The sequence below is a fragment of the Peromyscus californicus genome, unplaced genomic scaffold, assembly GCF_007827085.1.
Source record: "Peromyscus californicus insignis strain IS unplaced genomic scaffold, ASM782708v3 Scaffold_4__1_contigs__length_199733344, whole genome shotgun sequence".
NCBI lineage: Eukaryota > Metazoa > Chordata > Mammalia > Rodentia > Cricetidae > Peromyscus > Peromyscus californicus.
In genome coordinates this window covers 153731845-153756637 of record NW_026294562.1, presented here as the reverse complement: position 1 = coordinate 153756637, position 24793 = coordinate 153731845, and the positions used below count along the sequence as shown (strand labels likewise).

Here is a 24793-nt window from a genome sequence, read left to right as displayed (position 1 = left end):
ATCCTCATGATGCCTCCATGTATCATGGTATCAATGAAAGAGCAATCTTTCATTGCTCTCCCACTTCATTCCTGTTCCAGTTCAACTATCCCATTTCATTACGATCTTATCCCCCATTCCCTAACCTCTATTGCCCCACCTCATCCCCAGTTTACTCATGGAGATCTCATCTAGTTCCCCTTCTCAGTGTGATCCATGCATCCCTCTTAGGGTCCTCCTTGTTAGCTGGCTTCTCTGGAGCTCTGGGTTGTAATCTCGTTATCCTTTGCTTTACATCAAGTATCCACTTATGAGTGAGTATATACTATATTTGTCCTTCTGAGTCTGGGTTACCTCATTCAGGATTTTATTTTCTAGTTCCATCCATTTGCCTGAACACTTCACGATGTCATTTTTTTTTTTTTACTGTTGAGTAGTACTCCATGGTGTACATGTATCACATTTTCTTTATTCTTCAGTTGAGGGGCATCTAGGTGTTTTTAGGTTTTGGTTATTTGCAGGAATAATGATGCTATGAACATAGTTAGAGATGTGTCCTTGTGGTATGATTGAGTATTCCTTGGGGATATGCCCAAGAGTGGTACAGCTGGTTCTTTGGCAAGACTTATTCCAATTTTCTGAGAAACTGCCATACTGATTTCCAGAGTGGCTGTACAAGTTTGCATTCCCACCAACAGTGGAGGAGTGTTTCCCTTGATCCACATCCTCTCCAACATAAGCTGTCTTCAGTGTTTTTGATCCTAGCCATTCTGACAGGTGTAAGATGGTATCTCAGGGTCATTTTGATTTGCATTTTCCTGATGACTAAGGATGTTGAGCAATTCTTTTAAATGTCATTTGGCCATTTGAGACACTTTGTTGAGAATTCTCTGTTTAGCTCTATACCCCACTTTTTGATTGGATTGTTTGGTACATGGTTATCTAGTTTCTTGAATTCTGTATATATTTTGGAGATGATTCATCTGTTATGTGGAATTGGTGAAGATTATTTTCCCATTCTGTAGGCTGTTCTTTTGTCTTATTTACCATGTCCTTTGACTTACAGAAGCTTCTCGGTTTCAGGAGGTCCCATTTATTAATTGTGCTCTCAGTGTCTGCGCTACTGGTGTTATAGTTAGGAAGTGGTCCCCTGTGCCAATGTTTTCAAGACTACTTTCTATTTTCTGTTCTATCAGGTTGTGTGTAGCTGGATTTATATTGAGGTCTTTGATCCACTTGGATTTGAGCTTTTGTGCTTGAAAAAAGAATGGATCCATTTGCAATCTTCTACATGTTGATATTCAGTTATACCAGCACCATTTGTTGAAGATGCTTTCTTTTTTCCATTGTACAATTTTGGCTTCTTTGTCAAAAATCAGGTGTTCATAAGTGTGTGCTTTAATGTCAAGATCTTCAGTTCAATTCATTGGTCCACATGCTGGTTTTTAAGCCAATACCAAGCTGTTTTTATTACTAAAGCTCTATAGTAGAATTTAAGTTCAGGGATGGTGATGCCTCCAGTGGTGGTTTTATTGTACAGGATTGTTTTTAGCTATCCTGGGATTTTTGTTTTCCATATGAAGTTGAGTATTATTTTTTTCAGGTCTGAGAAAAATTGTGTTGGTATTTTGATGGGGATTGCATTGAATCTCTAGATTGCTTTTGGTAAGATTGCCATTTTTACTATGTTGATCCTACCTATGCATGAGCATGTAGATCTTTCTATTTTCTGATATCTTCTCCAAATTCTTTCTTCAGAGACTTAAAGTTCTTGCCATACAGGTATTTTCACTTGCTTAGTTAGACATACCCCAAAGTATTTTATATTATTTATGGCTTGTGTAAAGGGTGATGTTTCTCTGATTTCTTTCTCAGCCCATTTATCATTTGTGTACAGGAGGGCTACTGATTTGTTTGAGTTAATCTTGTATCCTGCCACATTACTGAAGGAGTTTATCAGCTGTAGGAGTTCCCTAGTAGAATTTTTGGGATCACTTTTGTATACTATCATACCATCTGCAAATAGCAAAAGTTTGACTTCTTCCTTTCCAATTTGTATTCCCTTTATTTCCTTTTGTTGTCTTATTGCTCTAGCTAGAACTTCGAGTACTATATTGAATACATACAGGAGAGTGTACAGCCTTTTCCTGTTCCTGATCTTAGAGGAATGGCTTTGAGTTTCTCTCCATTTAATTTGATGCTCGCTGTCTGCTTGCTGTAAATTGCCTTTATTATGTTTAGGTATGTTCCTTGTATTTGTGAGTTCTCCAAAACCTTTACCATGAAGCTGTGTTGGATTTTTCAAAGGCTTTTTCATCATCTAATAAGATAATCATGTTGTTTTTTTCTTTCAATTTGTTTATAAGGTGTATTATACTGACAGATTTTCATATGTTGAACCCTTCTTGCATCTCTGGGATGAAGCCTACTTGATCATGTTAGATAAGATTTTTTGATGTGTTCTTAGATTCAGTTTGTCAGTATTTTATTGAGTACTTTTGCATCAATGTTCTTGAGGGGGAATAGTCTTTAATTCTCTCAGAATTGAAAAGGAAGACATAACAGCAATCAATGAGGAAATACAGAGAATCATCAGGTCATACATCAAAATTGTGTAATCTAAAAGAAATATTTTTAGATTTCTGTAGTCCACAAAATTGGGTAATCTAAAAGAAATGAACATTTTTCTGAATAGGTATCACATACCAAGATTAAATCAAGACCAGAAAAATAATTTAAATAGACCTATAACACCCAAGGAAATAGAAACAGTCATTAAATGTCTCCCAATCATAAAAAGCCCAGAATCAGATGGTTTCAGTGCAGAATTCTATCAGAATTTCAAAGAAGAGTTAATACAAGTACTCTTCAAATTATCCCACATAATAGAAACAGAAGGAACAGTACCAACCTATTTTTATGAGGCTACCATTACCCTGATACCAAAAACACACAAAGATGCAATCAAGAAAGAGAATTAAAAATTGTTTTAAATAAAAAATATTAAAAAGGAAGTGACATGTTTATATTATATTATCTCTTTTGTTCTATAATACCTTTTCATGCTCATTAGTACATTTATGTTTTTATTCCTAATGAGGTATATAGATATAGTTCATTGTTTTATAGCGCTATGTGCTTTGTTGAATGAATATCCTCAAATTTAGGTATCTATTTTCTTATTCCTGGATAATTAGGCATATTCAACTTTCCATAATTATTTACAATATAGTAACAAACACATTCTTTTGGGTGTAGTGAGCTTTGTTAATAGCATTCAAGAGAATAGGGATCCTTAAGCCCCTCCCTTCCTGCTGGTGTTCTGGAATGAGAACTGTGAGGGAGATGCTCAGTGTTGGGGCCTGAGCTGGGACAGGGACTCCTTTACAGTCCAGGACCTTTCTTGCTCTTGTGTTCTTGCTGGGGTAGGTGGTCCAGGGCTTCTTACTTCTTGCAGGCCATGTAGACCATGATATCCACTGCCCTGTTGCTGTAGCTATAGTATTCATTATCATACCAAGAAACAAACCTCACAAAATTGACATTGACAGCACTGCCAGCCCCACATCAAAGAAACAAGAGTAGGTATCACTTTCAAAGTTGCAGGCAACAATCTGGTTCTCAGGATAGCCTGGGATGTCCTTTAGTGGGCCCTTGGTTGCCCACTTCACCATCTTCCTGATGTCATCATATCATACTTGGCAGCTTTCCCCAGGTGATATGTCAGATCGATTTGGATAGGAACATAGAAGGCCATGCAGGTGAGCTTCTGGTTGGGCTCTGGGATGACCTTGCCACAGCCTTGGCAGCAACAGTGAATATAGGAATGATGTTCTGGGCCATCACACCACGGCTTCTAGAAGGGCTGTCCACAGTTTTCTGGGTGGTAGTGTTGGCATGGGCTGTCATTATGAGTTCTTCCACAATGTCAAATTTGACATGGATGACCTTGGATAGAGGGGCTAAGCAGTTGAGTGTGTAAGAAGCATTGCTGACAATCTTGAATGAATCATCATACTTCTCATGGTTCAACCCATCACAAACATGGGAGAATCAGCACAAAGGGCAGAGATGATCATCCTTGGGTCCCTAATTTTCAAGTGGCTTGAGGCCTCTCTACTGGTGAAAACACCAGTAGACTTCACAACATACTTGGTACCAGCATCATCCCATTTGATGTTGGTGGGATCTTGCTCCTGGAGATGCTGATGAACTTCCCATTGATAACAAGCTTTCTATTGTCAACCTTGACTGCTAACAGGAAGTGGACCCCAAACAAAGGGAAAGAACTGCATTGCTGTCAAATTGGCTGAAAGGAGGTGGAGTTCTCAGGAGCTCTTTGACATCAGACACTGAGATGCAGAGGTTGGAGTTCTCTCAGCTGGTTTTCAGTCTTGTTTTGGTACAGTATTTCATCACTATCATCCCTGTCCTCCATTTTGGAAGAGTAATGTTTATTTGTGCCATTATATGTTGGAAGGATGTGATGTGCTTTTTCATTTTGATTTTACAAGAGGTTATAGTTGAGAGATTAAATGAGATTCCGAAGAGACTTTGAACTTTGGACTCTTAAACAAGGTTGAGATTGGTAGACTACAGGGATATTTGAAGTTGGACTGAATGTATCTGATATAGCCACAAGTCTATGGGGGCCAAAAGGTATAATGTGGTGTTTGAATTAAAATGGTCACTATAGGCTCATAGGGAGGGTCACTATTAGGAGGTATGGCCTTGTAGGAGTAGGTGTGGTCTTGTTGGAAGAAGTATGTTACTGGGGTCAGAGTTTGGGGTTTCAGAAACTCAATCCAGGTTCAGTGTTATTCTTTCTTCCTGCTGTCAGCTGATCCGGATGTAGAACTCTCAGCTCCTTCTCCATCACCAAGTGTGCAAACATGTGGCCATGTTTCCTGCCATGATGACAATAAGCCATCCTCAATTAAATTATTTCCTTTATAACAGTTGCTGTGATCATGCTGTCTCTTCAGAGCAATAGAAACTCTAACTAAAATAAGGGCTGACCACTCTGGGCTTAACCCTGTGAGAAGCTAACTCTGCCCCTGCCAGAACTTATTAGTTGTCTGTCTTTCTTTGTCTAGGGGTGGAACTTTGAAATTTTTACCTTCTGTGTTATCATATCCACTAATATTGTCATTGTTCTGGTATTGTTTATGTTCTTATTTCTTGGAAAGACAGCTTCACAGCAGACTTCCTAATACTGTGGTTGTTTTTGACCCCTCTTTTGGTGGTTCGAATAGGTATGGCCCTCACAGACTTGTGTGTTTGAATGCTTGGCCTATAGAGAGTTGCAGTGTTAGGAGGTATAGCCTTGTTACAGTAAGTGTGGCCATGGTGGAGGAAGTGTGTCACTGTGGAGGTGGGCTTTGAGGACTTATGTGCTCAAGTTATGCTCAATGTGGGACACACAGTTCACTTCCTTTTGCCTGTGGGTCAAGATGTAGAGCTCTCCGCTCCTTCCCCAGCAACATGTTTCCCAGCATGTTCTCCAACATGATGATAATAGACTAAACCTCTGAACTATAAGGTAGCTCCAATTAAATGTTTTCCTTTATAAGAGTTGCCATGGTCATAGTAACTCTTCACAGCAACTAGAAACCTTAACTAAGGGCACTTCTCTTCCATCATGCTCCCTAGCATATCAGAAATGACAGTGCCAGGCATCAGATGGTTTCAAGGACAAAGGCAGGTGTGGAGGGCAGAAAGCCTGAGTCTATGTGACAAACTGTGTTTGCTGTAATTGATAGAGAATACAAAACAAACTGTGTTTGTTGTAAATGGCAGAGCTGGAGAATGGGCCTGCACAATTTTTTTGGAGCTAGACAACTATACATTGAGTGAATTCCAGATGCTGAATATGGAGCTACATTATTTGCATTTACACTGCTAGATTTTTTAATTTATTTTGCTATTCTTTACTTCTTTCATTTTGGAGCAAGACATATATTGTTTGTTTCTTTATCTTGTAAGAGCTTCAAGTTAAGGAACTTTTGATTTAGAAAAGTTCTTGAATTTTTTTTCTTTTTTTTTTATTTTGCAATACAATTCAGTTCTACATATCAGCCACGGATTCCCTTTTTCTCCCCCCCTCCATTTTTAATTGCTTAAAAACTTCAAGATTATGGGACTTTGAAATTTTGATTGTATTTTATGTGGTGATGTTAAAATGAGAGCTCAGGGACAAGGAATAGAAAAATTATTGCTTTAAATGAAGTGTTTGTGTTGTAAGTTGACAAATGGAATGTCCTAGTTATCAAACTGGCATATTGATACAAATAGGATCCCTTTAGAAGTCCTAATTGAAAATCTTTCCTAGTTTATCTTATGAAGATATCTCTGAGGGATTATCTTAATTGTTAATTGATGTAGGGTGACTCAGCCTACTTTTGGTTTTGACATTCTCTCTGCTAGTGGTCTGGAGCTCTATAAGAAAGTTATCTAAACAATTGCCTCAGAGATGCCAAGTGAGGAAGTCAGCAAGCAGTGTCCACCCCATAGTATTTTAGTTCTTACTTGAGTTCCTGCCATGAATTCTTTCAAGTGATAGACTCTGAAAAAGTGTCCTTCAATACATATTTCTTGTCTTTTCCTGCCACATTTTGTTTTCTGTCTTTATGTGAGCTTTCCCCCTTTCCATATATCCCCACCTCCATTATATTATATATAGAGTTGTAGAGCCATTAAGCTATTTATCAAGCACTCAACCCATCAGACACAATATTCTATCCTCTCTTCATATCACATGATAATTGAAACAGAGCGACTTGGAGAACTGAATTTAAGTACAATGAAATAAAAAAACACACTAAATTCATATTGTGGCCAGAAGCCCACTATGAAATAAAGACATATGAGATTAAAATAAAATAATTGACAAAGGCCTATCTTTCGCTAGTAAAAGAAAGTGTTGTATGTGTATGTTTTGGGGGGCATTAGTTACAGGATTCAGTACATGGGAGACCTAGCCATGATACAACAGATAAATGGATTGTAAAATTGAGACAGATACACAGCACATTATTCCTCAACTGTCAAAAGTGCAGAGTTCTTTTCCTTGGATAAAATATGGGTGGAGTTCTGCCCAATAGTTATGCACTAAAGTTTGTATAATCAACCACTAGCTGGATAATAATAATAATAATAATAATAATAATAATAATAATAATAATAAATACTTAAAGCAGAAGTCTATGAAGACTTTTGACATTCCGCACTGCATCCTGAAGTGTCACGCACATTTCATAATGTAAAACTCAGATAGTCCATCTTCAAGCATCACAAAATACTTACATTTCCAACACTGTTTCAAAGCCCAAGTTCAATAGGAAGGCAGGGTAGAGGATGGAATTTGGGAAAGGTTAAGTATGACACTATAGGCCTTATGAAAACTGTTTTGAAACCCACTACTTCCTAAAATAGATACATATATTAATGGAGTTTTAATTTAAAGGGAGTTACCATTTGACTCAAGTGGAAGTAAGATCAACATAAGGAGAAAAACTGTTCTAAAACCTCATTTACATGTGTAATTTATTGTAAAGTGTCAATACATACAGACAGACTGCATAATATGATGGTGGTTACTAAACTTTTGTGTGGTAACAGAAAATGGAAAAACACGTAAAAATATGAAGTAAACAAATATATAAGATGAAAAAAATAATTTACAACACAAGATCTCTATGTGTTAATAATGCATTGCATTTAGAACTTTCTCATAAAGCAGCTCTTACTATATTGACAGAAAGGAAATTTACATATGTACATATATATATATATATATATATATATATATATATATGTATTTGGGTTGTAAATACATCTATATGTTAGTGTGTTCACTTTTAACATCTATTTTATCACGTATCACACAACATGATGATATACTCTTAGTTTGCACCCTCAAATTTACATTAAATTGCAAATATGGGCAGTACTGACCTCCCAAGACAGAGTTATGACTGGAGGAACAGAGGGAACTCACAGAGGCAAGGAAGTATTTTGTGTCTTGATTTGGTTTTGAGTAAAGTAGTTATATTTATCCAAGCAAATTTATTGAGCTATGCATTTCTTTAACATGCGCATATTACGTTTTCTTAATTATACTTTAAATTGTCAAATGTAGCAGCATTTAAGAATGAAAATTTATTTTACAGAAAATGTTACCTTACTCAAGATAATATTTTCTAGGTTCAGTCTTTTATCTATGAATCTCATAAGCATTTTAAGTATTCTGCCTAGGTGCCATGAAATGAAAAGTTGTTTTAGTTTTCATTCTTCTCATTGCTTAGGATGATAAGGACTTTTCAAGGTAGAAGAAGTCAGTCCCAACAAGGTAGAGGATATAGAGAGAGAATTCATTCGGTTGCATGTGGAAGGCCTGAAGCCACAGCACTATGGCATTTCCTGTCAGCCCAACCATGCAAATGATGACAGTAAAAATACTCAAGATTTTGTCCATGGTGACACAGAGTGAGTTTTCAGTGTAATAACTTCCATTCATTGTTGTGTTGTCAGTGCTCCAGGCTGGGATGGATGGACCCATGCTTGAGAATGTTCCACTGGTGTTCCTTCAAAGTAAATTGAGATATGAACACATGAAACTTTCTGTCAAGACCACCTGCCTATGTGGGAATGTCTGGCACAGATTCATAAGGAGGGGAAAACAGGCTTGCAAAGATTAAGTAATGTATCAAACCCTCAGAGTACTAGAAACTTCTCTTAAATACAGTTTGTACTATTCAGTCTATCTGCAGACCAATGCCTTTAGTGATGCTGGGGTAGTTGGTGGTCCCAGTACAGTTGCTAAGCATCTTATGCTGTATCAGGAAGAGACAGAATTCTGAAACTTTCTTTCTGTTCCAGGGCAGAGGTTCCTTCTCCGGTGTAGGAATATGGGAGATCCTGGCACAAGCCATAGCTGCCCTCAGTCAGTGTAAGGGATCTACCAAATGGGGAAAATGGAATCATGAGTGAAAGTCATGAAGGGAATGGAACTTCTTATGAAGACCTGTGTGCGAACAGTCACACTTCTTATGCTAGAAAGGCTGAGTCTTCATTTTAAAATTTGAAAACTAGAAGGCATCGAAGCCTTGGAGGACATCAAGCACTTTTCTGTTTGCGATTATATCATCAGTTTCCTGTTCTCTGTGGGGTTACAGGGGAGAGTTACAAACTATAACAAATGAGCAAATGAACCATAAGATCAAGGGTAGTTGAAAATTTTGAGGAAATATTGTTCTGGTTGTGACTTGTACCTACATGCAAAGGCACAGGTCTCTGGCATGAAAAGTGTGGGCTGTGCTGCAGAGGAAACTAGAGAGTACCTCCATTTGGGAATAGTGTCCCAACCCCTGAGAAGTGCTTTGAGATCTATACATGGATGCAAACAGTCTGGAACAGAGAACAGCATAGCTGGGCAGGTAGCTTCATTCAGAGCTTTCTTTCCATTCCACTTCTCCATACAGACATCCTTAATAGGCTTCTTTTTCTCACCCCTGAAGCCACAGAGACAATTGAAGAGAAGAAAGTTTTTCTTTCCCTCATTGGCCAAGGGTGCAGAACGAGGGCTGTTCCTGTGCTTGCAGTAGCTTAGCCTGAACAGTACTCACATAGAAAGCTTTGCATCACAGGATCCTTCTGGATAACTTCTTATTCTAGACAGAGGCCTTCATAAAGGAGAAATCATCTGATAATGTCAAGCAGAGCTCCAAGCTTAGGGAAAGCATCCAGAAGACCTTACAAACTAATGTCACATAAGAGCTTTGAAGAAAATCACCCACCAAACTCAGTTGTGTTCACCAAGATCATATCATTCATTCTTGGAGCCTTGATCACCCCATAGGAGCACAAGGTTTTTATCCATGGAACAATCTTAGGGTATGAACAGCTTAAAATAGTCAGACTGGTCCTAGGTAAGCAGCCGACCCAAAGATATGTGAGTAAATTAGGGTGTATAATGTGAAATTCCTGAAGATACAATCAATAAATTATGTTAAACATAAAATAAATGGTCAACAAAAGAAACAATAAAATAACATACAATTTCATAAAGATTGAACAGTCAGTGGATCATAAAAAAGTGACATGAGGGCTAGATAGTTGGCTCAGTGGTTAGGAGCAATGGCTGCTCTTCCAGAGGTCCTCAGTTCAATTCCTAGCAGCCACATGGTGGCTAACATCCATCTATAATAAGATCTGTTGTCCTCTTCTGGCGTGCAAGCATACATGCAGGCAGAATTCTATACATAATAAGTAAATAAATTTTAAAAAATGATATGAAAGTAGAAAATAGACTGGTTGGGAGGAAGAAGAATGTCAACAGATTTGATCATTGCTTAGAGAGAGTGACAATGGGTAAATATGATCACAATGAATTGTTTTATGTATAATACTGAAAAAATGACAATAAAATATCAATAGTATTCACAATGATTTAGTCAATTTTATTCCAAAATGCAAGGGTGGTTAAACATGGCTAAATAAATTAATTAATTAATGTAATGAGCATAAATATGAAGGAAAATTGATCATTTCAAAATATGTAGCAAATGAAGTGACAAAATTAAATGACACCCAGAGTGATGATCTGTCAAGAAACTTGGAAAAGAAATAGGGGAGCCTAACATGGTGAAAGCAATGCAGCACAGAGATAGCCAAAGGCTCTCTGAATTGGGCAAACACAAAATTGTTTAATAAATATGAAACATGTACGGCCGCTAGTCTTGTTATATTCAACATTGTGCTTGAAATTTTCATAAAAGTAATAAGTCAAGAGAAAGAAAAGCATACAAATTTAAAATTTAAGAGGTAAAAATTCTCTTTATCTTTATTTACAAACCATATATCCTAGAAATGCCTCAGTGTATCAGACAGTGAAGATGGGATGTATTTATATCCCCATCTCAGATTGTGTGAGACCTTGCCTTTGTTTACTCATGAATGAATGCACACATGGAAATGTTTACAACATCAGATGCTGAATCATGTATAAGTAAAAAAGACAAATGCAACAATGGTCATTGACCAGCACTGACAAAGTGATAAAGAAATTTTCAGCTTTCCTAACTCTTTTTGTCTTGAGCCCTGAGCGTATTCACAATTATTCAAGCACAGACAAATCACTGACACTGTTCATGGGCAAGACATTGAAGTAAAGGCCCAACACAGCTTAGTAGAGCAGCAGGACACACTTAGGTGCACAGTCTGTGGATGGATGTGGTTCTGACATGACACACAGCAGAGGAAGGAGGAAGAAGGAAGGAGAGGTGAGGTCTGAGTGCTGCTGCAGAGAGGGACCTGAAACAGGCATGTCTAATGGAGGACTGCTAAGTGGAGTGCAGTAAATGAGAAAGAAAAACCTAACATCACAGGAGCCTTCTCCATAGATGTTTCTAGAAGATGGTAGAAGGTGGAGAGTTTTCACTGATGACAAAAGCCTCATGGTGGAAGAAGACTTGCAAGTGACAAAGTTTTTCCTTCCATCTACCTCGCTGCTCCATGACATCTCAGAGAAGTGCCTTGTCTCACCCCTAAGAGCTGTATTTTTCTCTAACTTTCTTTTTGTTTGAGGCAGATGGTGACATTTCCAAGGACATAAGAGTGTAAAAGGCAAGATGCTTGAGACTTGTATTTTCTATCCTTCTCTTGGTCAGCTGTGTGTTGACAACAGCAGTGCTTCTCCGTGCATCTAGTTTTCCACTCCTACTACTGACCTGTAACTAAGACCTCTGTTCCCCCTCCCTCATGCCCTCTCTCCTTCTCCAGTACCAATTCCTTCTGGTGATTATTGGAGCCAAGCAGTGGACAACTTCCTTCACTCTCTTGCTTTATCATTATTCTCTGTTTTTCCACTGTCCCTAAGACCTGTGGTCTTTGTAAATAAACACTTCCTGTAGCATTCATCGGTTATTCAAATTCTAACCATCAGTTTTTTCCTGAATGCAACATACAAGCATTAGAGATCAGCTTTGAGAAACATCAAACTATGAACCTGTTGCACCAGGTTTTGCACTGGGAAACATTATTCATATAACCTTCCTCTTTTAAGAAACAACAGACATGAATATGATTTCGGGAAGTAAGAAAAGTCTCTTTAAGACAGGCCATATCCTTGCTTCAAAAGTAAGCGTCTGTCTTAAGCCTTCCCAGGAGGAAGCTCTGGACCCTACATACTGCATTTTGTGGTAGTAACACAGGAATGTTGATATAAAGAAAACTCCAAGACAGTAACTCTCTGAACATTCTTGGAATATATCCTTACCTTACTTCCATTTTCAGGTCTAGAGATGAAGAGCTGAAGAAGGCCCTTTCACAGATTGGTTCTAGAATCTGCTTCCTTGTTTGGAATTGGAATTTGCCTTTGGGAGCTGGGTAAATGTTTCTGACCTAGGTGAGTCTTATAAAAATGATGAGCAGAACTTGTGACTTCCAGTATTTATACTGGGAACAAGTTACACACTGGAAATCTTTGAGTCCAGATGCCCACTAAGATGTTTCTTAGCATCTGCCCCATTTCCACTATCTTATCAGCCTCTCCTATCCAATCCTTTTATGTCTACCTGTGTCCAAATAATTACTCTTCCCTCTATTATGGACCAACTCCCATAATAGGTTGTAACATCAAGTAGCATCAGCTTGTGTTGTGTGAGTGCATTACTGAATCATAATCATATCATGTCTCAAATATCAGCCTCTACCGTCCCATCCTAACTGATCTACCTACCTGTAAATATTTTTGTTCTCTCCATTAAGGGACAATCCCCACCACAACTAGCAACATCAAAAATAAATGATGAGTTTTTTGACTGTATAACTGAAGCAAAAGTAGACCATGGAGACTTGCAGGGTTCTGCATGGTGACGGTGTGTCACTCTTGATACTTTTTCCACAGCAGTGATGCTCTCAGTGTGGTTTTCTTCTCAGGGACAATCAAGCTGACAGTCCTCTGAATCCTCTGCAGGTATCCTAAGTTCCAATTCTCATCCATATTCACATTTTTATTACTAGTGAACCAGCTTGCCTCTGTCTTAATCTTCAAAGTCAACTGATAAAGACAAACTAGGTTCAGTTCTGTTTATGATTAAACCTCTGCTTTTCAAAGATTGGATTATGTCTCATCCGAAACCATAAGTAGAAATGGTTCTGTACTGCCTGTTCCAGGAATGGTAATTGTGTCTTTGTTTCAAAAACTTGTTAATAACCATCTTGGAACTCTGTTTCAAAAGGTCACGTGACCACCTATGATTACCTTGTTATGACTACCTGTTGTGATTACCTTGTTTTGACCACATGCTCTGTTCTGATCCTGTAATCCTGCCTATTCCCCCATTTGGAAACCCCCTACACATGAGTTGTATAAAAACTTGCCTTCCTCACATCCAATGCTGAATTCTTAAGCCCCATCTTATGGGGCAGCAGCTCTTGAACATGAATCAAAATCCTTGCTTTAATGAATTGCTTTGTTTAATTATTTTGGCCACAATTATTTGGGTCAGTGGTCTTCTCCCATCTTTGGGATTAACACTAGCACCTATGAACAGAAATTTTACTTTTATTTTATTTCATCAGGAAAAAGAATTGTGTTGGTCCACATGTCTCGTGAAATGCAGATTTCAGCATGTGTACCAGTTCATATAACCTATTTCATAAATTTGTTAATCTTTAAGTTCTTAGAGTGTAAATGCTTGGAATTTTTAAGTATTTTCTTCTATGAATAAACTTTATATTCTTCTAATCACAGGCACCTTTGGTTCATTCTTAGTTTTTTTAAAAATATTATTTAATTTGGAAGACAAGAGGGACAAGTACATTGGAGGCCATGGGAAGAATGTTGTTCATTGGATGTGGCTTAACTATGTCCACCATGTAGTGGACACTTGTTCAGCAAGGATGATAGCTTTAGAAGGGTCTGTGGGACTTTCAAGGGGTGAATCCTAAAGGCTGGTCCTTAGGGGACTTGGTCCTGGGTTCACATGTGACCTATCATGGTGTTTGAGAGTTTTATTAAAGGAGTATGCCTGAACTTACTTGGGTTTCATTGCTTCTTGTATGGAGACAGGATCTTTCCTCTGCACATGCTCCAATATCTAGCCTTGGTCCTGTCCAGAACCCAGTAACACATGAGATGTTCAAAATGATGCAGTCTCAGTGGAATCTACAGTATAGGTAATTTTGTTTCACCAACATCAAGTACACTTTCTGTTAATGTATTATATCAGTGTGGGGGTTCACATGACTACAGGGTAGGTAGAAAGCATACCAATACATTATCTATTACTTTACAACTTTGTTTTACTCTATAATTAATTTAGATTAAAATGTTGCAGAACAACTGAAAAGTCGGTGTGGGACTGAATACCTACATGGATGTCACCATCACTATGAATACATTATTTGAGTGGTAGAGGAGGTGGTTTGCTAGAACCCCAAAAGAAAATATAAGCATTCATTTATTCCATTACAATTAAGTAATACTTAAAAATTTGTCATGTTTTCTTCTCCTAGTCCTTTGAAGAAGATAAATAAAATTTAGAAAGAGTTATAGGTTCTCACTTTCATTTCTTCTTCCATGACCCACTCTATAATTTCTAAACTTGGTAGCAATTATTCTCTTACACATGCATCAGGATGCTTAAAGTAAAATTCATTATTAACCTTGAGTTAGTGTAAAGCATATTTCTTCTACTGGTAAGAAACTTGGCTAGAATGAGAAAACTTGCATCATAAACTAACACAATGATGTATTAATGCTAAACAATAACCAGGTGAAAGTGACACACAGAATTAAAATCTGAGATATCTTATAACATGTTACCTTAATCTACCCTCTACATCACATATATAAAAATTTGTAGTTAATTTTTACCTGAAGAATAAATTTTGTAACTCATGTGAAGTGGAAGCTCATCCATGTTTTAAATTTTGCTGTATACATAAATACAAACACAGAAATAGAGATATACCAGTCTTAGGCATACTCGAAACTCTGTATCCTACTTCAGAGAGAGTTGCTCATTGATATCTATTGTTGTTCTCTTCACAATTTCCAGGAAAGAGTAGAAGCCTAGATATCAATCTCTTGATGAATGAATGATGAAAATGTTGTTCATATACACATGGTATATTATTCATCAATAAAGAAATAAAAATTTCAGGTAAATGAATGGAGTTGAAAACGACCCTTCCAAAGCAGAAATCCCCATCAAAAAATATCAATGTCACATTTCCTGTTGTGTATGTAGATAACACATTTGATTTTTTAGATACATTTCTTTAAATTTGAGTATCTATATAATGCAGGAAACTGGTAAGGGGCTGTACAGGTATGGGGAAGGAGAATTCAAGAGCAGGTGTTATGAAGTGGGAAGGAGAATAATGGGACAGAAAGTTGGAATTGGATAGAAGATGGGAGGGTGGGGTAGAGACAGGGGAACTGAGAAGGGTACCTAACATTAAACACCTTTCAAAAAGGCACATGGAAACACACTACCATAGTCACATCCTTGTGTATATATATATATATATTTATAAAATAAATATATATTTCTAATAAATAAAATACACACACACACACATACACATTTATAAATGGAGTTGCTCTGCAATGGAAGAAACAGTATCTCCCTAGACAATATACGCTGTCAAATATAATGCCCAGTGCTAGGTATAGGTTACCCTTTTTTAAGTTGTTAATCAGTGGGGTTCTATAATCTCCCAAGCCCCAAACACTACAGGTTATTGTCAATGCCCTTATTCACTCTCTAGATCTTGATGCTGAGACCCTATTGATGAAGACATCACATACTTGAGTCACAGACCATCATAGCTTGAAATTTTTCTGTGTCCTGCCCTGCTCTAAGGTCCCACAGCTGCTTATAAAATAATCACCCCGAGGCCTATATTAATTACCAACTGTATGGCCTATGGCAGGCTTCTTCTTAGCTAGCTCTTTCATCTTAAATTAACTCATTTCTATTAATCTGCATATTGCCACATCTGTGCCTTTACATGTGTCCTATTGCTCCTTGGACAGTGGTTTGGCATCTCCCTTACTCTCCTTTTTCCTTTCACTATCTCTCTTGGATTTTCCTGCCTGGCTCCATCTTGGCCTACCATAGACAATGTAGCTTTATTTATCAACCAATCAGAGCAACACATACTCCTAAAGTACAGAGAGACAGCTCTTTTCTGTCTAATCAAAAAGGAAGGTTTTAACTTTGACATAGTAAAGTTACATATAACAAAACAGTTATCAAGCAAGTATTACAGTTACAATGTCTAGTCTATTTATATTTGGCAAAATTAGAAAACAGTCTACCATTTAACCTATTTTTGTAAGTCTGAAGTTTTATATGTAATTTATCTTTTATAATAAGCAAGGAGAAATATAACTATAACTATCTAGTTTTCAACTCCATCAAAGACTCCAGAAAGATGTAATGTTACCTAATAACAGGGACATCATACTGCTTAAACAGTCAACCAGATTTCCTCTGCAATGTTGGGGCATCCATCCTCAGCCTAAAGGCCTAGCATATCTGACAGACTTATCTGTGAAGCAAGATTTTTGAAGGACTTTCCCACCTTGTCTTGGCAAAGTTCTTTCTTTTGTGTCCTGCTTGTCCAATTTGTACCGCATAGTGTCAGCAGTTGAGGCAAGGGCACTTTCTTTGTCTACATGGCTAGCTTTTGCCATAAGGAAAACAAACTCCATATGGAGTTTCTTCGATGCCCATCATCCTCTTTGAAGTAATTGGTGATGCTAGGAGCAGATGTGTCTCACTGTCAAGAAAAGTCTAAGTCCTTTAAACATTTTAAATGCCACATTCTATAGGTCTTTGAAGTGTTTGAAGATTGCCTATCTGAAATATATCTCTGTATGACCTTGAAAACATACCTAACGTGACCATAGGTTTTGCGATTATAGATGACTATTAATTGGTATTTCTTAATTACAGATTTCATTATTAAATGACCTACATAAACATAATACCCTAAACAAGAGTAGAAATATACATACAGTATAACAAAATTTGTATCAATAAACTAAAATCCATACTGATGCAAAATATGTAAGATTAACAGTTTTTTATTTTTGGATTAAAGTAGATTTAATAATCTATCCCCTTTCCCCATCATTTTTATAATATAACCCCCTTTCTTCTTTTAGAAAGAGATTGACTATGACCAATAACAATTTGTAACCAACCCCCTAAACAAAGATAAATATTCATAATCCATTTTTGGTATTGTGGGTGTAGTTTTCTATGTTACTTCTTGCTGATTGGGGGTCCTGTTAAACTTACAGGGACACAAAGAAAATTTTAGGATTATGGTCAAGTCCTGACTGGAGTAATCTGTGAGGATGTATTCTCTGAGCCATTTGCCTTGAGGCTGTTCTGGATGATGGCTCATCTGGAGACCTCAGGGGGTCTTTCTTGCTGGAACCATATTAACCTCGAAGGAATCTATAGCTTCTCATCTTCTGTGGAAAGAGAAGGAAAACCTCTTTTCCAAAGCAACATATCCTTAGACATAAATTTTGAAGAAAAGATACCTTTAATATATATATTTAACTCATCAGCCTGAGTTAAATACAATCAAATATCTCTCTCCAGTTAAAAATCCCAAAGACAACATAATCTAGACTCTGTGTAATTTCCATCTTTACATGGCTTATTATAGTTTTTATATATTATTTTTAAGACTTTTATTTTTGTGACTATATTATTTCTCTTCTCTCTCTTAAGCCTACATAACTTATTATACACAATGTAAACTCTTTAGAATTTTATTCCATCTGGATCTGTCTTTTTTTAAAATTTTATTTTATATTTTAATTTAATTTTACATATCAGCAATGAATTCGCTTGTTCTCCCCCTCCCACATCCCCCCCAGGGCACCCCCCCATTCCCATCTCCTCCAGGGCAAAGACTCCCCTGAGGATTGAGTTCAACTTGGTAGACTCAGTCCAGGCAGGTCCAGTCCCCTCCTCCCAAGCTGAGCCAAGTGTCCCTGTATAAACCCCGGGTTCCAAACAGCCAACAATGAACTGAGGACAGGTCTCGGTCCCACTGCCTGGATGCCTCCCAAACAGATCAAGCTAATCAACTGTCTCACTTATCCAGAGGGTCTGATCCAGTTGGGGGCTTCCTCAGCTATTGGTTGATAGGTCATGTGTTTCCATTCATTTGGCTATTTGTCCCTGTGCTTTTTCCAACCTTGGTCTCAACAATTCTCGCTCATACAAACCCTCTTCTTTCTCGTCAATTGGACTCCTAGAGCTCCACCTGAGGCCTGGCCGTGGATCTCTGCATCTGGTTCCCTCAGTCATTGGATGAGGTTTCTAGCACGATAATTAGGGTGTTTGGCAGTCCTATCACCAGAGTAGGTCATTTCGGGCTGTCTCTTGACCATTGACAGTAGTCTATTGTGGAGGTACCGTTGTGGATTTCTGGGGACCACTCTAGCACATCATGAGGTTTGGAGGCAAATGGATGGATCTAGAAAAAATCATCCTGAGTGAGGTAACCCAGACTCAGAAAGACAAACTTGGTATGTACTCACTCATAGGAGGATACTAGATGTAAAACAAAGATGACTAGACTGCTACTCGCAAATCCTGGGAGGCTACCTAGAAAACAGGACCCCAAGAAAGACACAGGGATCACCCAGTGACAGAGAAATTGATGAGATCTACATGAACAACCTGGACGTGAGTGGGGGTAATGAAGGGCAAGGGTTGAGGGAAAGAGATCTTAGGGGAGCGGGAGATCCCAGCTGGATCAAGAACAGAGAGGGAGAACAAGGAATAAGAGACCATGATAAATGAAGACCACATGAGAATTGGATCTGTCTTATTGTGAACCTGTAATCATTTATTGACAATTGATTTAAACTACATGGTGGCTGAAGCTGTAGCAGCACTGGCTGTCAGCCCCACCCCACTAGGTTTTTTTTAACATGGCACAGGTACCAAAGAGTCATGCTTATCTCCACAATTCTGACAAGCAGTATTAAGTAGTATACCTTTGTTTTTAAGCCTGTGGCTGTGCTCCCAAGCCAGCAGGCAGTGGATGGGAGAAGCCTCTTTGTATCATGGCTCAGCCCATCAGAGATACCAGGATTCCTCAATGTTGCTGCTGAAGCCTGCTATGGCCAGGGGATGTGTCTCTGTACTGCAGCCCACCCTGAGTGACATGAATTAGGAAGCTGCTTTTGGCTCCATTTTAGAATCCCTTTTATAAGCTTTCTTGGGTTTTCAGGTGGAAACTCTTGCTATCATGTTTGGTGCCAAAATGTAGCTGAAAGTTTTCCTGTATCCCGCTGAGCCCTGAGCTCCTGGAGCCACTTATAAAATAATCACTCAGAAGCAAATTATATGGCCTATGAATCAGACTTCTTGCTAGCTGGCTCTAATAACTTAATTCAACCCATAACTACTAATCTATGTATCGCCATGTGTTCCATGGCTTTCCCTGCCTCCCATTACATGTTGCTCCTTGGACAGCAGTTTGGCATCTCTCCTTACTCTCCTTTCTTCTCTCCATATATTCTTAGATTTTCCCATCTGGTTCTATCCTGCCCTGCCATAGGCCAATGCAGCTTTATTTATCACCTAATTAGTGCAACACGTATTCACAGTGTACAGAAAGATAATCCATGGCAGAGCAGGGAGAAATCAAGGTGGTTTATTCTGGCTTAGAGTATGAAGGGCTCTTTCCCACCATGGGAAAGACATGGGTGGGGGAGACATGGCAGCAGGAGTTTCAGGCTAGCTGGTCACATTGAACTGACAGTTTGGAAGCAGAGAGTGAACAAGAAGAGAGGCCTCCCCAGCAGTGACCCACTTCTGCCAGTGAGGCTCTACCTGCTGAATGTGCTACACCCTTCCCATCTGCCACTCCAGCTGGGACCAAGTGTTCAAATGCAGATCCTCTGTGACACTTCACATTGAAACTGCCACAGTCTATCAGAACAACTCTAAAAGTATCCACTCTCACTCCAACAAGGAATATGGAGGTGCAGTTTACATCAGTCCCCTTCCAATCTTCAATTTCCCTTGTCTCAGGAAATTATATGACTGAATTAAATTTTCAGTTTTCTTCCAGAGACTTCAGTATCTCTTTTGTTTGAGAAGCATGATATTTGTCTTCTAGTTCCTGCTTAAATTTCTATCCTGACTGTAGACAAATCTTAAAAGGTCTTATTTAATAAAAACCTGGAGACAGATGTAGGGATGAAAACCTGAGAGACCAGAGGAATAGAAAAAGCCTCAAGCTAACCTCACCTCACTGACAGCTCAGTCTCCAAAGAGACCTACTTCCTATATACCCATACCTATATGCATTTCTGTTCTGCTATATTATTTGCTCTCTCCCTGACAACTCTGTCACTTCCTGTCTGTCTGTACAGACCTCCAGACCTCTATGGTTAGTGCTGAGATTAAAGGTGTGGTTCACCATGCTTGGCTCTGTTCCCAGTGTAGCTTTGAACTCACAGAGATCCAGACAGATCCCTGCCTCCTGAATGATAAGATGAAAAGTGTGTACTACCATTCCTGACTTCTATGTTTACTATAACGGCTGGCATTTTCCTCTGATCCTCAGGTAAATTTTATTGGGGGACATAGTATTTTGGGGGACACAATCCATCACAAAATTTCCCCTTTTGTCTAAAATAAAAGAGTTATAACTAATATAAGAAAAACCATATACAGCAAGTACAACTATACACAATATATACTAATAATAAATACATCACAATGTCCAGGCCATTTACATTTGACAAATTCCATGAAAATATTTCATTCTATCCCCTTTTGGTGAATCCAAAATATACCTAATTCACTTTCTATCCTATCTTGTATTACCAACAGAAAACTATCTTATGATGTATTTCAAATTTATACACTTTACACCTCTTAGTGAGTTTCTTTTCTGGAATATTTTAACAAGGAAAAATATAACTATCTAATCTTCAACTCCCTCAGAATCCCAAGAAGGGAATAATATTACCTAGTAAAACAGGAAGTGCTACCAAAAAAAAAAAAAAAAAAGCCAACACTGCCGGGCGGTGGTGGCGCACGCCTTTAATCCCAGCACTCGGGAGGCAGAGGCAGGCGGATCTCTGTGAGTTCGAGGCCAGCCTGGGCTACCAAGTGAGTTCCAGGAAAAGGCGCAAAGCTACACAGAGAAACCCTGTCTCGAAAAACCAAAAAAAAAAAAAACAGGAAGTGCAAATAAGTGACTTCCAAAAAATGTGAGTTATGACAGAAACAGCCAGCTGCCTGGAGAGTCACCTGAAGTTTCTCTGCAATGTTGTGGCATCATCTTCAGCCTACAGGCTTAGCATATCTAACAGACTCATTTGTGAAGCAGGATGTATACAAGGCCTACAGCTCAACCCCACATTTAGTGTGAGTATTCCATGTACCAGATAAACTTGAATTCCACCAGTGTCATGTCATGATTCAGGAATTTAAATTGTGGAAATTGCTGGTGCTTTTGGAATTCAGCTTCCCATTCTTCTTGGTTTGTGGGTAGCTTCATCTCCTTTATTAATTGCCATTCTACTATGTAGAGGCCAGACACCATCAGTTGAATTACTCTTCCCAGAATAACTGTCTCAGCTACTGTTCCACTGCACACCAGGAGCCATTGGCCCACTGTCTGTTCAGCTGCCTTCAAAGCAAGAGGCACTGTTTCTGGATTGCAAAGGCCACTTCAGCAATGGTGCCATATTTCCCTGGCCTCAGAGGATGCCTGTTGAAAAAGCAAAATGCAACCACACTTGTCTTGGCAAGGATCTGCAGTCCTTTGTTTTGTGTCCTGCTTGTCCATTTTGGACAGCATACAGTCAGCAGTCAATTGGAGGGCACTTTCTTGCCCAGTGGTTAATTTTTGCTGCAGTGAAAGTTAATTCCATGTGGAGGTTGAAATTCAATAATTCAGTGCCCATATCTTCTCTGATATAGTTTGGTGCTTCCAGGAGCAGACATGTCTTATAGTCATAAAAAAAGAAAAAAAAGGCAAAGTTGAATGTCTTCTCAGGATGAAAACTCTGAAGAAATTTGGAGCAGGAACATGATACCCTAAGTTAGTAAATGTGATATATTACAGCCAGTAGTTTACTGAATGACATCACCTCTTGAATTTATGAATAAGACAAGCATATCCTCCATCCCTCTTTTCTTCATCATTGTGCTTGAAACCTTAGCAAAAGTAATAAATCAAGAGAAAGAAAAGAACCATTCACAGTTTCTCTATATAATATAACAGAATTATGTACTTACAAAACAGAACTATCTTGCAGAGCATCAGAAATTCAAGATGGGAACAATTTTACAGCTTCAAACACAGTTTGTGTTAGGCCTTGGTATTCTCTTTTTAGGAGTGAGTGTATACATGCAGCTATAGTGTTGGATGATTTGGGTGATGTAGAAAATAAAAATGCAAATGCAACAGGAGAAATTAGAACAGGCACAGACCAAATGATGGAGAAATTTTTAATATTCATAAATCCCTTTGGTAGACAGTCCTGAGTATATTCAGAATTATTTGTGCATGCACAATAATTGATGTTTGTTGGCAGGACATTGAAATAAAGACCAAAGACAGCTTTGTTGAGCAAGAGGAAGCACTTAGGTACACAGCATGACAGTAGGAGGTTCATCTGAGACGATTGCTCAGCAGAGGAAGGAGGTCATCTGTGATGATATTTTATTTGTGCTGAAATGTGGTGATATTTTATTTGTGCTTTAATAAATAAAGCTTGCCTGGAGATCAGAGGAGGAAGCCAAATTCCAAAACCACCAGCAATTTCCAGAATTTAAATTCCTGAATCATGACAGGACACTGGCAGAATTCAAGTTATCTGATACAAGGAATACTTGCAGCAAATGTGAGGGTGAACTGTTGTAGGCCTTGCATATATCCTACTTCACAAATGAGTCTGTGAGATATGCTAAGCCTATGGGCCGAAGATGATGCCCCAACATGCAGAGAAACCTCAGGTGACTGTCAAGGAATCTAACTGTTTTTGTCAAAACTCACATTTGTTTTTTGAAGTCACTTTTTTGCACATTCTGTTTTACTAGGTAATATTATTTCCTTCTCGGGTGGCTGAGGGAGTTGATTAAATAGTTGTAATTATGGTTTTCTTTGTTAAAAAATTTCAGAGAAGAAACTCATTAAGATGTGTTCAATGTATACGTTTGAAAGACATCATAAGATAGTTTTCTGTTGGTAATACAAGATAGGATAGAAAGTGAATTAGGTCCATTTTTGGACTCATCAAAATAGGACAGATAATGGAATGTTTTCTCTGAATTTGTCAAATGCAAATAGACCAGACATTATTGATGTATTTATCTCGTACATATTGTGTACAGTTATTGTACTTATTGCATATAGTTTTTCTTATATTAGTTATAACTGTTTTTTAATTTTTTCATTAGAAAAAGGGGAAATCTGGTGATTTTTTTGTGCTTTAAAAAATAAATTTGCCTGGAGATCAGAGGAATAGGAACAGCCATTAAGTAAACAAAGGAGTCAGGCAATGGTAGTACATGCCTTTAACCTATCACTTGGCAGGCAGGAATCTGTCTGGATCTCTGTGAGTTCAAGGCCACACTGGAAACAGATCGAGATGTGGTGGCACATGCATAAATTCCAACACTAGTTAACCATGGATGTCTGGTGGTCTGTACAGACAGACAGTCATTAACAGAGCTGGGCAGGAAGAGGAAGTGATGTAGCTGAACAGAGAGAGCAAATCAGATGTCAGAACATCAGCATATATAGAGGCGTGTGTAGACAGGAAATAACTTGCATTTGGAAGCTCTAGAGTTGTTGAGGTGAGGTTGGCTTGTGTCTTTCCCTATTTCCATGATCTCTCTAAGGCTTTCACCCCTATATTTGGCTCTATATTTTTTATTTAATAAGACCATTTAGAAATTCATCTACAGTCATTATCCCTCTAAGCAGTGCTTTTTCCTGATTGCACTCCCATCATAGGTAGGAACACCAAGCATTATGAATTTGCATTCTGAGGCTTTATTATTAAGTGAAAAATTAATCATTGATCTAATCAATACTCTTCATGGCCACACTGAAGTTAAACTTCTGGTTTTTTGGTTTCAGAGGGATTTGTTATTGTTTTTTGTTTTTGTTTGTTTTTGTAGAAAGAATGTAAGAATGGATAGGGAGCAGGAGAAGATCTGGAAGGACTTGGGCGTAGATATCAAATATGTTTAATTTAATAGTAATAAATAATCAAATATATTTAAATTAAAAATTGTTTTAAATAAAAAGTATTAAGGAAGTGACAAGTTTATTTTTCATTATCTGTAATGTTCTGTAATATTCTTTGATGCTCAACAGTATATTTATATTTTTATTCCTAATGATATATGTAGGTATAGTTCATTGTTAAATTACTCTATGTGTTTTATTGAATGAATATCAAATTTAGGTATCCATTTTCTTACTCCTGAATAATTAGGCTTATTCAACTGTCCATAATTATTTACAATATAATAACAAACACTGAACTTTTTGTGGGTGTAGTAAACTTTATTGATGGTATTCAAGAGAGTAGGAATCCCTAAGCCCCTTCCTTTTTTTCTGGGGTTCTGGGATAGAAACTGAGGGAAATGATTAGTGTTGTGGGTTGAGTTGGTACAGGGACTCCTTCCTAGTCCAGGACCTCTCCTGCTCTTGTGTTCTTGCTGGGGTAGGTGGTCCAGGTCTTCTTCCTCCTTGGAGGCCATGTAGGCCATGAGGTCCACTGACCTGC

General features: G+C 38.1%; 1 pseudogene; it reads right to left on the bottom strand.

Moving 5' to 3' along the window:
• Positions 1-3423: 3423 nt before the first annotated feature.
• LOC128123986 (glyceraldehyde-3-phosphate dehydrogenase-like) lies at positions 3424-24776 on the bottom strand (annotated as a pseudogene).
• Positions 24777-24793: the final 17 nt, after the last annotated feature.